An 18,703-nucleotide genomic window follows, 5' to 3' on the forward strand; every position below is an offset into this window, starting at 1 on the left:
CCAATGCAAGAGATAAAAAGTCTTAAAATAGTATGACACCTAGCAGACTATATCCCCTGCAGACTATATACCTTTAGGCATATGTGTAACACACCCTATAAGGTTATAGCTAAAATCATGGCGAATAGATTTAAAAAATCATTAGACAAAATCATTTCCCCTCTGCAATCTGCATTTTTATCTTCGAGACAGATTTCAGGCAACATAATTGTTTCTCACGACATAGTTCATTCAATGTAAAAAAGTAAAAAGAAAACAGGTAATGTAGGAGTTGAAATTGATATGTCAAAGGCATTTGATAGGGTATAAACTGGAATATCCTGATCAAACCCTTGGAACCCTTTGGATTTTCTAAACATCGGTGTGATTTGATCTTTCAGTGCATCTTTACATATTTTATTGTTGTATTACTTAATGGAAACCCATGCAAAGAATTCAAACCCTTTAGGGGGGTCAGACAAGGGGATCCATTGTCCCCTTATTTGTTTATTCTTTGTATGGAGGTGTTTTGTAGGTTACTTTGCAATCTGGAATCAGAAAAGAAAGTTTCAGGAATTAAATTAACTCCTCAATCAACGCCAATTTCACACCTCTTTTTCACAGATGACCTTTTATTGTTTACTAAGGCTGATCTAGGAAGTTGTAAGAACTTACTGGATGAAATAAACAAATTTAGCATCTCTTCAGGTCAAGTTATAAATTTCACTAAATCTGGTTTGTTCTTTAGTAAAAAACTGCACAATAAACATCAAGGCATAATTTCTAGACTTATGAAGATCAAAAAAATAAATATAAAAGATACTCATCTGGATGTCCCCTCTTTATCAATCGATCTAAGTTAAAAACTTTTGATAACATCATAGAGAAGATGGAACAGAGAGTTAAAAACTGGTTGGCGAAAATTTTATCTCAACTAAGTAAAATCATTCTAAATAAATCAGTTCTCTCAAGTATGCCAATTTTTTAACATGGGTTGTTTTGTGCTACCTAAAAAAATCACCAAAAGAATCAATGATATCCAGAGGGATTTTTGGTGGAGAAAGAACACCTATTCAAAAAAAAAATATACATTAAATACTTTGGTTTTCTTTGTAAACCCATAGACCATGGTGGTTTAGGTTTTAAAGAAGCCAATACTGTAAAACAAGTCATGATTAGCAGAATAGCTTGGAGGTTGGTAAGTAGTCCAGATGATCCCTGGGCTCAAATTTTGAAAGAAAAATATTTTAAAAAAACTGGATCATTACATGCCAAGAAGAAATCAAAAGCTTCTTGTATATGGAAATGCATCCTACGGGGAATTCAACATATTAAAAAATACAGCTTCTGGGAAGTGGGTAATGGATCTTCCATTAACCTAAGGGATGATAAATAGTTACCAAATACAGAACAGACTTTGGGTACGTCTATCCCTAAACTCACAAATATAACACTTGTGTCTGATCAAGAAGTGGAATTAAACCCTGTTACACTATGACTTTGAGTCTTTGACAGTTCTTTAGTTACTAAAATTATGAGTATCAAATTATATACATCAAAGGATGGCAATTTGGAGAGAAAAAAGTTAAATGGCTGCTTACTAGGAATGGAGAATTTGCTGTAAAATCCTTATATGCTAAACTATAAAATCCAGCTGGTTTTTTCCCTTCTGAAACTAAACTCTTCTGGAAGAGGTCATGGATTATGGATACCTCACAAAGAATAAAGCGTTTCATATGGAAGTACCTTCAAGATACATAACCAACAAGACAAGAGTTGGGTTTAGTGGAAAATAAATGCATTTTTTATCAAACGTCTGAGGAATCTACTTATCATCTATTTTTTGATTGTGATTATGCAAAGGCTGTGTGGAATCTGAACAGTTAGCCTTGGATATTACAAGACATTACTCCTATTGGCATCCTTAAAATTTGAGTAGATTGATCTAATAATCCTAGCACACAGCATATTTTAGACATATATTGGAACTTACCAAAATTAAATACATACAAGTTAAATTGTGATGCTTCTTGGGTATCCAAAAATACTAATGCATGGTTTGGTTTCATCCTTCGAAATTGGACATGTACATTCAAAAACTATATAACATACAACATCTAGTCATAGAAGGAGATAATCGGGCAACAATTAGGTATTTACAGGAAAGGAATCAATTATCCAATGTGCAAAGCATTGCAATTCTCGATGAAGTTAATAAGTTAGTAAAACAAATGGCCTCTTTTTTGGGTTGCCAGTATGTAGACAGAAGACCAAACAAAGTGGCAGATTAGTTGGCTAAGAAAGGAAGGAAATGTACTACTGTAAATTCTTGGTTAGACCAAGCTCCCTTATTTTTAATTCCAACAATAGCTTTTGACACTGTCAAATATTATGAATCTTGTAATCTAGGTACAAAATCTGTATCAGTTCAAGAGGAGGCTAATCTTACAGATCCAGTCATCAGAAGGACAACTCTATCTTAGCTTGACCCTAATGAGACTAAATCAATTGCTTACCCGATTTTGTTTCCGCTAATATATTTCTATTTTCAAAAAAAAAAAGTATGACATCTAGCATTTAAGATATTTTTCACTAAATTTTCATCTCCAATACAAGGATCAATGTCATAAAGGAGAAAATCTTTCTACATGACCTTGAATCTCAAGTCCATATCATCATTTCGTTTCTAAATTTATATAAAAATTGTTAGATGACTATAGATAAAAAAAATGAATTTTTACTGTTTAGTAATGACCCACAAAAAAATGTTAACAAAACCTCCATTGAAAATGAACTTAGCCCCCTTGCATTGGAGATCCTCTAATATCTCACGGTGTTATCTTTGGAATAAGAACCATAGAAAAGTGTGTTAAAATGCACTAATTTTTTCAAGTGGAATAGAGAGGAAGAAAAGGAGTGCAATACTTACTACTGAAAGTAGAGAACGAATATGTATTTGAGATTTTCATGATAAAATATTATGATAAATTATGAGCTAGTTGGAAAGGAAGCGACATGAACAGTGCGGGAAAAACAATGGTGATAAAAAATATAACTGAAAAAGCGAAGGTCTAACAACCACACCCAATATTTCGACTAGAAATCTGTATGGACTAACTCCAATATTCTTTTAAGAGAATCAACTAGACAGTCATACTCAATCTTAATAAAAGTATATCAAAGAGTTATATATCTCTTTCTCGATTCAATACTTACTCAAGCAAATAGAAATCTGCGAGTCTAATTGGATACAAGAGGAATCACTTGAACGGTACCTGTTTGAGGGTGAAAACAGTTTCTGCTGATTTTGGTAATTTCGAGTGTGTGGGTGAGAAACGAGTCTAAACCCTAAACAATGTACTGCAAGGGAGTACTGTACAAATCTGTCCTAAACCAAGAAATGGTTGTTCCATACTTGCTTCGGTCACAAAGTGAAGGAGAAGGATTTGTCTAGGGAGGGAAGCGAAGAGAGTGTTGAGACCAGAATAGTTGATTCGGGAAGAGTAGTTGTTTGACGCGACTTGTATCAGAAAGTGGAAAACTAACAGATGGGAAAGCTAACAAGTGATTTCTGAGTGTTGTATTATCCTGACCAAAACTTGTTCTTTGGTGGAAATAGTTGAGACCTATTTATACAAGTCGCAACGAAACGTACCCTGGTCTCGTAAGAAGTGGAAACAGTTGAGTAAATGGAAGAAAGCGGTAATGGGTAACACCTGGAATTGATGTTTCCATAAGGAAGGAAACGTTTCACCATTACTTCTAGTATTTACTAACCGCCTCACTCTTATGACACTTTCTTGTAACGGGCGTAGTGTACGCCGCACGCTGTAAACCGCCAGACCAATACCCTGATGAGCATCCCCCAGTTTGTGACATGTTTTGATGTCTCGAGTGTTTTGTGTAGCATGTTGCTATTGTTTGGCAAGTTGATCTTGGGAGGCTTGCCGTCTCGGTAGTGACATTCGACGGTCGAGACTTTGCATCTTGAGAGGAAGGTTAGCCATTGATTGTGGTTACCTTCCATTGGTAGCCAGTGGCGTGGCCACAGTGCTGGCATGGCTTGAGCATGCTCTTGGCATGGATAATTAGGGCTTTGGAACCGTGGCCAAGAGTTGGCACCGTAGCCAATATATTTCCACAAGTCGTTTGGTAGCAAGTTTGTACGGCTGAGATCTAGATCTCAGGAGGAAGGATAGCCGTTGATTGTTACAACCTTCCGTTTGGAAGCCAGCGGCATAAAGGGATGGCCGTTAGGGCTTTGGCACCGTGGCCAAGAGTTGGCACCGTAGCCAAGAAATTGCCACAAGTCGTTTGGTGACAAGTTTGTACGGCTGAGATTTGTTTCTCATAAGGAAGGACGGCCGTTGATTGTTGCAATCTTCCGTTTGGCAGCCAGCGACATGAAGGCATGGCCGGCATGGCTTTGGCGTGGCCAAATTAGGGCTTTGGCATCGTGGCCAAGATTTGGCACCGTAGCCAAGAGATTTCCACAAGTCGTTTGGTGGCAAATGTGTATGGCTGAGATCTGCATCTCAGGAGGAAGGACAGCCGTTGATTGTTGCAACCTTCCGTTTGACAGCTAGCGGGCATGGCTTTGGCGTGGACAAATTAGGGCTTTGGCACCATGGCCAAGAGTTGGCACCGTAGCCAAGAGATTGCCACAAGTCGTTTGGTGGCAAGTTTGTACGGCTGAAATCTGCATCTCAGGAGGAAGGATAGCCGTTGATTGTTTCAACTCTTCGTTTGGCATCCAGCGACATGGCTTTGGCATGGTTTAGGCGCAGCCAAGCTAGGATTTTGGCATGGTTTTAGGCGCGGCCAAAATTAGGGTTTTGGCATAGTTTAGGCGCGGACAAAATTAGGGCTTGGCATTGGGCCAAAAGTTGCCACACGTTTGGTGGCGAACTTGGACGGCTGAGATTTGCATCTCATAAGGAAGGGTGGTCGTTGATTGTCGCAACCCTTCGTTTGGCAGCAAGCGACATGGATGCATGGTCGTCATGGCTTTGGCATGGTTTAGGCGCAGCCAAGCTAGGATTTTGGCATGGTTTTAGGCGCGGCCAAAATTAGGGTTTTGGCATGCCGAAACCCTAATTAGCGCCTCTTACTAAAATCGTTGTGCAATTCTCGTACGAACTCGAAATTTGACGGTCCACCCATCCATTTCGATTGAAAAAGAATTTTTTTTCTCCCACCGAGGGAATATTTAGGTTTTGAGGTCGTTTAAGAGGTGAAAACAGCCCGACAGTAAAACTCAGGAAGAATTCAGGAGGGATGTTACGGGCCCGAGGTGGAATAGTCGCGCCCAGTTATCTATTCCCGTCCATGGAGCAAGAAGGAATCTTTATTATATTCAAACTCTAGAAACTCGGTCCGCATGAAAAGAGATATCGAACCTCTTCTGCTTTTTGTTGCTCGTCCGGATCCGTGCTTTCGTCTGTAGTGTCTCTCCAGTGGATTCCAAAATTTACCAAACTCCATCGCATTCTTGGGACGAATGGATGATTCTCAGCAACGATCATGTCAGGGGTAATCTTGGAGATTGTGGTTGCGTTGTTGGTCGAAATCTTCCGGAGCCACTGGATGAAATAGATGGGTTGGGAGACATTCTGTTGCCGATGTGCTGCTATCAAGTCTTCAAGGTCTTTGTTCCAAGAGACATCCTTCGAACCATCTTATGAATCTTGGACTATCGTATGGAATGCGATGCGGTGAGCAGTCCCCAATTATATTTCTGTTAGATCCGATGGCATGACCGAACATGTGAATGTATCTCTGTGGCGTGCTTTTGGAGTCTTCGATGCACATGTACGGCTTCATGTTGAAAAATTCCTGCGGCTCGTAAAACTTCGACAGTGATGATGTTGAAATCAGAAATAACCTGGTTGAGGGGAGTGAAAGCGTCCCATGCTGGTAGTCCCCATGTGTAGCCTACTTTCATTGCATCGCCTTGAATCCATGTCCACGATATTTGATACAAGTTTATTGTACTCTTATAGATGTGATGCTGGGAACCTCAGGATATCACGTGGTCGAAATATTCTGGATAGCGAAGAGGTAGATATGAGAGAGTTATGTTGTTTATCGTGGCTCACTCTGTTTCTTCAAGAAAATGTTTCAGCCGCGTCTCTGGAGTTATCTCATGAGTCTTTAATGATCGTCGGGATGGACTGCGATGAGCAGTCCCCAGTCGCATTTTTCTTTAGTTTCTGAAGCTGTTTTCCTCTAAGCAGGCTTGGGATCCACCGCGGCCTCGTAAAGTGTTGAAGGCATCTTCTAGACAGAGAGGTGATTATATTCTTGCGCTACACCCTTGAAGGGTAGATGACCTTGTTATACCTATGGCCTTTTGGTTGACTGTGTCTTTTGAGCTTTGACAGTGAAGGGATTCCGTGTAGATCTTTGTAGTGGTTGCTGCTGCGGTGGAGCTCTGGCTGGTGTCGGAAAATGAGCAGCAACAGTTCTTGGTAGCATATGTAATCATAAGAGACTACATTGTCGTGGGAAAAAAGTAGGTTGGCTGGAATTGTATGGTAATTCATGGAAGTGAAAGGATTGGCAGGATGTGTAAGCGAGCAAACTTTCCATGATCACGAGTTTTTTGCGGGATGGATCAAAAGGTGACCATGACTACGAAGATTGGCTGGCTGCGATCATGATCATTGACATGGGTAATGTGTTGGCACGACCCTTTGCATGAAGGAGTGGCGGTCACGGTAAAATCTTTGGCAGGAGGGAGCGGCGTTGAAGCGGCTTCGGCTCTTGGATAGGACGTTGAAACTTAAGGATCCAAAGGCTTCGGATCCTGGAGCAGCTTATGGAGAGAACGCTGAAGCGGAGCGGCTGTTGGAGCGAATGTTGAAGCGGAGTGGCTGCCGGAGTGAACGTTGAAGCGGGGCCGCTGCCGGAGGACGTTGAAGTGGAGCCGTTGCTGGAGGACGTTGAAGCAGAGCGGCTGCTGGAGCGAACGTTGAAGCGGAGCCGCTGATGAAGGACGTTGAAGCGGAGCGACTGCATCAATCAGCATGCTGTCAAACTGGATACCCTTCAAGCGAACATTGGTTAGGAGTCCCCAGTTTCATCTATCAATCGTGCTTTACAGGAGAGGTTGGAGTTTGGGAATGGCTTCCCTGGCTGGAAACAACTACTTTCCTGATACAGTGCGGTTGAGGGATGCAAATATGTCTTGACGCTACACCTTGGAGAAACATAGAATGTCACATAAATGTTTCATCATAGACTGCACGATTTTGTGGGAGAAGTCCCCAGAAATCATGCAGCTCCTGACGGGAAGAGGGTCTCTGTGAACTCAGGAGGGTTGCTGATTTCCTTTGCCTCGATTTTGGAGAAGTCGTTCCCGATCTTTACGTGTGATGAAATTGGATTGTTGATTCTCTTCTACTGGGCATTCAAGAGCAAAGCAAGCCTCTTCATCTATAAACGCACATCCTGCTGAAGTGCCTACGCCGGATGTTAAAAGTATTCCTTGTCATCTCCCTCTTGGGTTGACGTGACTCTTATGGTGGACGCTTCGTCAGTGTCTTGAGGAAATAGGTATCTCTTTCTGAGTTATAGACACGTCTGTCTGAGCCTTACGAGAACCTTTTGTCTTTCCATCAAATCGTTAGTGGTAAAAGGAGGTCGGCTTCTTCCGGCTCCTCCAGTCTCTTGCCCTGATGGTGGAGTAGCAGCGACTCTGGTGACGTTTGGAGCTGTCATACTTTAAGAAACGTTAGGGTGGCGGAAGCGGCTCTGGTTCTGGTGATCATAGGTGTATCGTGCAGGGATGGCGCGGTTTTGATCACGAAGTGATGGAGCCATGACGATGTTTCGAAGAGTGGGGATGACGCTGCTTTGACTGGTTGTGGAGCGGAGAAGATGGCGCTGGACTTTGGCTGGCTGTGGACCGGAAAGACGGCGCTGGCTATATCATGGAATGGCAGGGACGGCTGCTAGATATGACGTGGATTGTTTGCGTTGGGAGTGGCATGTTGGCGTCGGTCATGGTGCTAGATGGGATGCAAGTTGATGGCGCTAGCTTGGCCGCGGCCTGTTGGCGCCGTGGAGCTTTGCCAGCGCGGGTCCGGCTGCCTCTTTCCGTGTATAACCCAAAACAAGAAACCTTCCTCTATTCGAACTCCAAAAAGTTTTATGCCATGAAAGGTGTCACCTATCCTCTTTACCTCGTATTAGTGGCATTGTTTCCATGTCCTGGTGTTAACGGCGGAGTGGTAGCAATAAAGCAGGCGAACATATTCCAAGTATGTATCTCCGTGTTTCTTCTTTATGTTTTCTCTTCTATTGTTGGTGCAAACCCTGGCCATAGGCATGTACGCCATAGTTTTATGGGTGACGCCGCGATAAGTCCCCAGTCACTCTTCGTCGTATGATAACTGATAACTGAGCCATTGATTCCCGAGCGGATTGTTTGCTTCTACCATCTTGATATCAGCGTTTGAAAAATGAAATTGAAATTTGGAAATTGATATTGTAACCGAGAGATTGATCTCCCACTGTGGTCGCCAATTGTTTAAGGGTGAAAACAGTTTCTGCTGATTTTGGTAATTTCGAGTGTGTGGGTGAGAAACGAGTCTAAACCCTAAAAAATGTACTGCAAGGGAGTACTTTGATTCGAGAGATCAATCTGTAAAAATCCGTCCTAAACGAAGAAATGGCCGTTTTGCTTCGGTCACAAAGTGAAGGAGAAGGGTTTGTTTAGGGAGGGAAGCGAAGAGAGTGTTGAGGCCAGAATAGTTGATTCGGGAAGAGTAGTTGTTTGACGCGACTTGTATCAGAAAGTGGAAAACTAACAGATGGGAAAGCTAACAAATGATTTCTTAGTGTTGTATTCTCCTGACCAAAATTTGGTCTTTGGTGGAAATAGGTGGGACCTATTTATACAAGTCGCAACGAAACGTACTCTGGTCTCGTAAGAAGTGGAAAAGGTTGAGTAAATGGAAGAAAGCGGTAATGGATAACGCCTGGAGTTGATATTTCCATAATGAAGGAAAAGTTTCACCATTACTTCTTGTATTTACTAACCGCCTCACTCTTATGACACTTTCTTGTAACGGGCGTAGTGTACGCGGCATACTATAAACCGCCAGACCAATACCCTGATGAGCATCCCCCAGTTTGTGACATGTTTTGATGTATCGAGTTTTTTGTGTAGCATGTTGCTATTGTTTGGCAAGTTGAGCTTGGGAGGCTTGCCGGCTCGGTGGTGACCTTCGACGGTCGAGATTTTGCATCTTGAGAGGAAGGTTAGCTGTTGATTGTGGTTACCTTCCGTTGGTAGCCAGTGGTGTTGCCACGGTGCTGGCATGGCTTGCGCATGCTCTTGGCGTGGATAATTAGGACTTTGTCACCGTGGCCAAGAGTTGGCACCGTAGCCAAGAGATTTCCACAAGTCGTTTGGTAGCAAGTTTGTACGGCTGAGATCTTCATCTCAGGAGGAAGGATATCCGTTGATTGTTGCAACCTTCCGTTTGGCAGCCAGCGACATGGAGGCATGGCCGGCATGGCTTTGGCGTAGCCAAATTAGGGATTTGGCACCATGGCAAAGAGTTGGCACTGTAACCAAGACAAGTCATTTGGTGGCAAGTTTGTACGGCTGAGAGCTGCATCTCAGGAGGAAGGACAGCCGTTGATTGTTGCAACCTTCCGTATGGCAGCTAGCGGCATGGAGGCATGGCCGACATGGCTTTGGCATGGCCAAATTAGGGCTTTGGCACCGTAGCAAAAAGATTGCCACAAGTCGTTTGGTGGCAAGTTTGTACGGCTGAGATCTGCATCTCAGGAGGAAGGACAACCGTTGATTGTAGCAACCTTCCGTTTGGCAGCCAGCGGCATGGAGGCATGGCCGGAACGGCTTTGGCGTGGCCAAATTAGGGCTTTGGCACCGTGGCCAAGAGTTGGTGATAAGTTTGTACGACTAAAATCTGCATCTCATGAGCAAGGATAGCCGTTGATTGTTGCAACCCTTCGTTTGGCGGCCAACGACATGGAGGCGTGGCCGGCATTGCTTTGGCAGGGTTTAGGCGTGGCCAAAATTAGGGCTTGGCATTGGGCCAAAAGTTTTCGGGAATTTGGTGGCGAACTTGGACGGCTGAGATTTGCATCTCAGAAGGAAGGGTGGTCGTTGATTATCGCAACCCTTCGTTTGGCAGCCAACGACATGGATGCTTGGCCGGCATGTCTTTGGCATGGTTTAGGCGCGTCTAAGCTAGGATTTTGGCATGGTTTTAGGCGCGACCAAAATTAGGGTTTTTGCATAGTTTAGGCGCGGCAAAAATTAGTTCTTGGCATTGGGCCAAAAGTTGCCACGCGTTTGGTGGAGAACTTGGACGGCTGAGATTTGCATCTCAGAAGGAAGGGTGGTCGATGATTGTTGCAACCCTTCGTTTGGCATCCAGCGGCATGGTCGGCATGGCTTTGGCATGGTTTAGGCGTGGCCAAGCTAGGATTTTGGCATGGTTTTAGGCGCGGCCAAAATTAGGGTTTTGGCATAGTTTAGGCGCGAGCGAAATTAGGTCTTGGCATTGGGCCAAAAGTTGCCACGCGTTTGGTGGCGAACTTGGACGGCTGAGATTTGCATCTCAGAAGGAAGGATGATCGTTGATTGTTGCAACCCTTCGTTTGGCAGCCAGTGGCATGGAGGCATGGCCGGCAGAGGTGTGGTTGGCATGTCATGCTATTGGCACGGTGGTGAGGCTGGCATGGTTGGAATGCCTTTGGCGCGGAGATGTGGCTGGCATGGCATGCCATTGGCACGGTGGTGCGGCTGGAATGGTCGGCATGCCTTTGGCGCAGAGATGTGGTTGGCATGGCATTTCATTGGCACGGTGGTGCGGCTGGCATGGTCGGCATGCCTTTGGCGCGGAGATGTGGCTGGCATGGCATGCCATTGGTACGGTGGTGCGGCTGGCATGACTTTGGCGCAGAGATGTGGTTGGCATGGCATGCCATTGGCACGGTGGTGCGACTGGCATGGTCGGCATGCCTTTGGCGCGGAGATGTGGCTGGAACGGCATGGTTGGCATGCCTTTGGCGCAGAGATTTGGCTAGCATGGCATGACATTGGCACGGTTGGCTAGCATGCGCGGCTGGCATGTGTAGAGATGATGCCAGTCAGTACCGAGGGTTCTGCCGTGGAGCGTGGCATATACATAAAAAAGGTACCCCGGTAATTTTACGCAGACATGTTGAATGGTTCAATAAATGTGCTAGTGGCGACATTATTACTCAAGTGCGACGTCACTGTTCGACTAAGGTTTTACGATTTTAACCCTAAGCTAAAAAACACCATCAACAGTACCAAAGACCAATGTTCAAGTATCAATCAATTTCAATCAACAACCAAAGGTTGGATTTCCCAATTGATTGATTCAACGCACAACTTGTGATATTTCAATTATATAACGAAATATAATGCGAAAAAGAAATAACACAGACACCAGAAGTTTTGTTAACGAGGAAATCGCAAATGCAGAAAAACCCCGGGACCTAGTACAGATTGAACACACAATGTATTAAGCCACTACATACACTAGCCTACTACAAACTAACTTCGGTCTGGATTGTAGTTGAACCCCAATCAATCTCACACTGATCCAAGGTACAGTTGCGCTCCTACGTCTCTGATCCCAGCAGGATACTACGCACTTGATTCCCTTAGATGATCTCACCCACAACTAAGAGTTGCTACGACCCAAAGTCGAAGACTTTAATAAAAAAATATGTATCACACAGAAAAGTCTATGGTAATAGATAAATCCGTCTCCCACATAAATACCTACGAGTTTTTGTTCCGTCTTTTGATAAATCAAGGTGAATAAGAACCAATTGATAAACCAGACTTATATTCTTGAAGAACAGCTTAGTATTATCAATCACCTCACAATAATCTTAATCGACTAGCAAAAGAAGATACTGCGGAATCGCAAACGATGAGACGAAGATGTTTGTGACTACTTTTATATCTTGCCTGTCGGAGAAATCAATCTCAAGCCAATCTTACGATTATACTTAGTGGGATAGAAATAGCAAGATCAGATCACACAACTACAAGAAAGTAATATCGGTCTGGCTTTACAATCCCAATGAAGTCTTCAAGTCGTTAACCTACAGGGTATCGGTAGATCCTAAGGTTAAAGGAGAATCGACTCTAGCTAATACAACTTGTATCTCACAGGAGGTATAGGGATTAGGTTTCCCAGTTGCTAGACTTCTCCCTTATATAGTCTTTCAAATTAGGGTTTGCAATCAATGTTAACTTAGTAACAAAGTATTCAATATTCACCGTCAGATGAAAACCTGATTAGATTCAAGCTAATATCTTTCAACCGTTAGATCGAAAATTAGCTTGTTACACACAAATTAAATGCACGTTTATCTAGGTTTGTGTAACTATACCCAAACATGTGCATCTAGTTGGTTCAACATTATTTAACCAAATGGTTAGCCATATGAGCACTTTCATATCAACCATATTCTTTTTTACCACAACTAGTTCAAATGAACTAGTTAGAGAGTTGTTCAATTGCTTAGATCTTTATAATAGACACAATTGAAACAAAAACGATTTGATTTACTCGAATCAATTCATGAACTTTATAGCCACGGTTTGCAAACTTGCACTCCTTAGTTTATATAAGTTCAAGTTCACGAATAATCGTTTTTAGAAAATAACCAACTTAAGTACGCGGACTGAAGTACCCGGAATAAGTTTCTAAATAGTTCACAAACTCCAGCAAATTTTCTCGGGAAGAGAACCTCCGAAAGTACGCGGACTGGGTTCGCGGACTCTAGGGCTGTTCATGGTCGGTTTTGGTTCGGTTTCTAGCCAAACCAAAACCGAAACCAATACTATCGGTTTCTAAAAATCTAAACCAAACCAATCCATTAACCATTGGTTCGGTTTCCAAATGGTTCCAGCCGTGGTTTTTGGTTAACCAATAATTATGTCAAACCAAAGAAAAAAATTACACAAATTTACAGAAAAAAATCGTAGTTGTAGATAGTATTGGTTTACAGAAATTTACAGATAAAAAATAAATAAAAAGAATATCAAGAATAGTTAAATCTTACTCTAAATCTAGAGATCAAAAGAATATATATAATATATCTTAATTTAGTTAATGACAAACAAAAAAGAAGGAAGACGGAAAGAAGAAAGTCCAGTAGCAGCAATGGCTGCTGTAGTTGGGGGTGGAGAAGGGAGGCGACTGAGAGAAGGAGAAAGAGAAAGAGGGAGAGTATCATAATGAAATATTAGATTTAGGGTTTCTATTTATCCTCTAAATCAATGGGTAGAATCTAATACTTGTAAATCAACTGTAGAAACTAAGTTTAAAAATTAATCGGTTTTCCAATGGTTTTTGGTTCGGTTTTAGAGGTCAAACCAAATCAAAACCAACACTATCGGTTTTCCACTTTCTACACCATAACCAATCCATTAGTAAATGTTTCGATTTGGTTTCTTCCTAATTGGTCTGGTTCGGTCCGGTTCCAGCGAAAAAGCGAAACCATGTTCAGCCCTAGCGGACTCTGTTCTGGTTTTCCTGAGCAGCAAAGTACGCATACTTTGGTTCAAGGAATAAGAACTTATACATGTATGAGTTACCTCACAATGCTTATATCCCACCATGGTTATATAATATAAACTCTCATTTCAATCATTGAAACATTCTTAGAGGACGTTATATAGTAGTTGTTCACAAACCATTTTTCGTCAAATCCATTTTTAAATGATTGAAACTTAACATGACTTCCGTCACTAATAAAGATGAACTTGGCCAAAGCGAAAGCTTATCAACACATATTTCGAGAAATAGATAAGCGAGGAACTAGGCTCGAAATAGCAAATGTGTATAATCAAAGTCTATATAGCAAAATGACTTTTGTCTCAAGATAGGAGATAGAGTAGATAGACTTTTAAGTGATAGATAAGTTCAAGTCTCCACATATCTTTTAGTCGATGAAGTTCCACCAGTTCCTTGAGTAGTTCTTCGTCTTTGTATGATAATCGCCATGGAGTCTTGAGCACAACTACACTTTCTATCCTAGTACGAGACTTAGCTAATAGTAGACTAGAAATCAAGACTTATAGTTTTGATCACTAACATTGACAAACATGCTTGAGATAGCAACGCATGCGAGTTCGACCGAGCAGTGCTCTAACAATCTCCCCCTTTGTCAATTTTACTAGCAAAACTATCAATACATATGGAATACAAAAATAGATAAATAAACTTTTGTAGATTCTATTCCACATGCCTGATCTTCTTGGTTCTTCAACATTACTCGAAATCTTCGTCACTTCCAAGTACTCCAATGATCCCAAAGGTTGTAAGTTTAGTATCACCGTTGTTGAAAATTCGTAGTCATAACAATGAGAAAACAAGAATTCCCAATCATTGTTATACAGTGTCATAGTATTATTATACAACATCAAAGTCCAATTGTATCATAACTTCGACAACAATAATATGGTGATATGTATCACTCCCCCTTAGTCAATACTCCATCTCACGTGGAAACCACTCCCCCTTACATAATGATCCGAAAACCATACGTATTTGTAGTGTGAACTACACATTAATTCCCCCCCTTTTAGTCAATAAAATTGGCAAAGGTACGAAAACTAGTGGGATCCTAATGAAATTTCCATAGAGACATTTCATGACCAAAAGCAAGCACATATCAACTTTTTCGATGTCATCATATAGCCGAAGCTAAATGCATTCATCAAGGAGTTTATAAAGATACAAGATAACCCCTATAATATTCCACATCCGAACTCCCCACAAATATTTGGCAATTAAGCACAAGTTCAATTAAGAACTCTCCCCCATAATATGTCATTCCCGAAAGAACAACAAGAGCGACCTTCCTTTCACAAGAAAAGAAGGATTTCTTTGGACATAAAAAACCGTATACAAATATGAATTTGAATCAAAAAATACTCAATTAAATTAACCACAAGAAAACCCATAATTAATCTAATCGGAAATGCTCAACATAAGAGAACTTACGGAGCCGCAAAATATATACATAAAAAATGGATCAGAGAAGATCAATACTGCAGAATAGACAAGGATTCATTCTATTCTCCATCACTATTTGCACAATGACATACAATAGAGATAATCCTCGTAAAACAAAAGTTCATCCTATCTTCATCAATACTTGCATAATGACATAATAGGCTTAAAACTTTTGTAATGTCAAAAGTTCATTCATTCTTTTATCAATACATGCATATCGACATATGAAGGACTTAACTTTTAACAAAGTTCGGGACAATCATAGTTCACGGACGCAAACACACATATCCCATAAAAAGTTTGCAATATATAAAACCATAAGATTAATACTGCAAAAATCATCTTCCAAACAACTTTTTAGAATTTAAGCAAATAAACATAAAAACAATGAAGATGAAAACGTTGGAGATAGCTATGTGTAATCATAATAATGGCTATTCCAAACTCTGGTTATTCTTCTAAACAAAACAAGAAAATAAAATTCTCATCGGAAGACTTACTAGAAGTTACAGAGCTTTATCAGAGCATCTACTGAGAATTCCTTCTCATTATTGAAAAACCCATTGATTATGGGATCGTTCAATTCCTCTAAATCTTCAGAAACATTCGTCAACTCACTAAGTTCTCTTTTTAGTTTACACAAGGTGTTCTTTGTTATAGACAACATTTGTTCATAGTGAGTTATCTTTTCTAAAGAAGAAACAATTTGAGATTTTAAATCATTTCTCTTGTTGATGAAATATTTCACCAAACCTCTGAAGTTATTGTCAAGATGATAAACAGACAAGAGGCAGTTAGAGGAAGAATCTTCTCCATTATTTTTAGCTTTCACTTTCTTCACCCTTGAGGAAGGGATATCTTTATACAGATACACATTAACTGCTTCGACTGCATACCTACTTGTTGTGCCTCTAGTTACAGGAGCCACGAAACTGTATCTTTTAGGGAAAAAGAAGACTACAAATGATTATAAATAGACTTATGAATACCCAAACCCTAGAAGAATGTAGAACAAGTCTTCTGAGGTTTTAATGATCCATTATCTATAACATTAGGAGAATATTTTTCTTAACAAAAAAAAACAACGTATAAAAACATCACTTGAGCCACATAGACGCAACCCTCATTTTCTCAAGTTAAAGATGAGGATGCCAACGTCACTGATATTAGACCGTAACGACGTGAGACAAAAGCTCCCCTCTTTTACCACACAGTGGTTTACCAAGGTTTGTTGTATAAACAGATTTCTTACCTCTTATGACCCTGGAAGCACTGGTTTTAGGAAAACCACGTTGATTATCCAGATTCATCTCTCACATGTTCTCTTGCAGTTTTGCAATTCTTTTGTTGTTCCTTTTGAATCTCCAGCGTGTGCTTTGAACATGGTTTGCATTTCCACAAAATGAACAAATCAATAAGGATTCTTTATTTTGTTGAATTTCCTTCTGTTTATCACAACCATCAACCTTTATTTTTCTATGATCAATAGGAACAAAGGGGTTGATTATGCCTGCAGTTTTGTCTTTAAATCCTAAACCATTTGTATTTCCAAAGGATTTTTGACCGAATAGCATTGCTGAAATTTTGTCAGAACTTCCAGATAATCTTTGTAGATCATCCTTAAAAGTATTAATCTCTTTTTCCATTAGAGATATGGTTCTGGTGAGTTTATAATTAACACAGTCTATCTCAAGATTTTTCACCTGGATTGATGATTCAAGTTTCCTCAATGAAGCTTTTAATTGAAGATTTTCTTGAAGAATCTCTCTGTTCAAGAATTCAAAAATCTCTGTGTCAGACTCAAGTTCTAAATCAGAAATTGAGTACGTGGATGTTTTTGCTGCAAGAGTTGAGGATTCATTACATCCATCAGACGTATCCAAGACGTTGACATTTAAAGATTTTTCTTCTATTGAATCATCTGAAGCAAATGATGGTGAGAGAATCTTTTTACATCTATTGCTTCTTTTTACAAAATCTTTGATCCTTTCTGTTATCAGTGATTTATCGAAACCAACATCATTGGAACAACATTCATCGGCCCAAGACAAGTTAGAGGCTCCACTTGAGTTGGAAACAACATTGAATGCAGATGTTCAAACATAATTTTGAACAAGAGTTTTTATCTTTCCAACAAGAGTATTTCTGGAAAGACTGTCAAGGTTATTTCCCTCAACGATGGCATGCTTCTTAGAATCGTATCTAGATGGCAATGATCTGAGAATTTTCATCACAATGTACTTTTCAGGAATAGTCTTAACAATTTCAGACACTTTGTGATCAAACCATCAAATGTTTCTTCATCTGCCATACGAAGGTTTTCCCAATCAGAATTTAGGTTATTAAGCCTAGCTTCTTTCTCACTGGTATTTCCTTCAAACATGGTTTCTAAGATATCCCAGGATTCTTTAGACTTAGTGCACATAGTCACATGGTGCTGAAGATCCGGGGTAATGGCATGTATGATAGCATTTAAGCCGTCAGAATTTTTTTTTGCAGCAAGGATTTCTTCTAGACTATATCTACCAATATCCTTAGGTATAGATACATCGCCTTTTGTATTAGCCGTAGGATCATAGCCATTAACAACACGTACCCATGTTTGAAAATCACGAGCTTGAACAAAAGCACGCATAGTAATTTTCCACCGTAGGTAGTTTGAGCCATCGAAGACTGGTGGTATGTTTATGGAGATAGAATTCTTGTCCATAGAGTCAGATCGCTACAAACATAGACTTATAAAGTCTTGAAACGTGTTTGCCTGCTATGATACCAATTGAAAAAGCGGGGGTCTAACAACCACACCCAATATTTGATTATCAATATGTATGGACTAACTCCAATATACTTTAAAGAGAATCAACTAGACAGTCAGACTCGATCTTAATAAAAGTATATCAAAGAATTATATCTCTCTTTCTCGATTCGATACTTACTCAAGCATATAGAAATCTGCGAGTCTAATTGAATACAAGAGAAATCACTTGAACGGTACCAAAGACCAATATTCAAGTATCAATCAATTTCAATCAACAACCAAAGGTTGGATTTCCCAATTTATTGATTCAAAACAACCTGTGATATTTCAATTATATAACAAAATATAATGCGGAAACGAAATAACACAGACACCAGAAGTTTTGTTAACGAGGAAACCGCAAACGCAGAAAACCCCCGGGACCTATTCCAGATTGAACACACACTGCATTAAGCCGCTACAGACACTAGCCTACTACAAACTAACTTCGGTCTGGACTGTATTTGAACCCCAATCAATCTCACACTGATCCAAGGTACATTTGCGCTCCTACGTCTCCGATCCCAGCAGGATACTACGCACTTGATTCCCTTAGCTGATCTCACCCACAACTAAGAGTTGCTATGACCCAAAGTCGAAGACTTTAATAAACAAATCTGTATCACACAGAAAAATCTATGGTAATAGATAAATCCGTCTCCCACAGAAATACCTACGAGTTTTTGTTCCGTCTTTTGATAAATCAAGGTGAACAGGAACCAATTGATAAACCAGACTTATATTCCCGAAGAACAGCTTAGTATTATCAATCACCTCACAATAATCTTAATCGACTAGCAAAAGAAGATATTGCGGAATCACAAACGATGAGACGAAGATGTTTGTGACTACTTTTATATCTTTCCTGTCGAATAAA

This window comes from Papaver somniferum, chromosome 2 (assembly GCF_003573695.1).
Source record: "Papaver somniferum cultivar HN1 chromosome 2, ASM357369v1, whole genome shotgun sequence".
Taxonomy (NCBI): domain Eukaryota; kingdom Viridiplantae; phylum Streptophyta; class Magnoliopsida; order Ranunculales; family Papaveraceae; genus Papaver; species Papaver somniferum.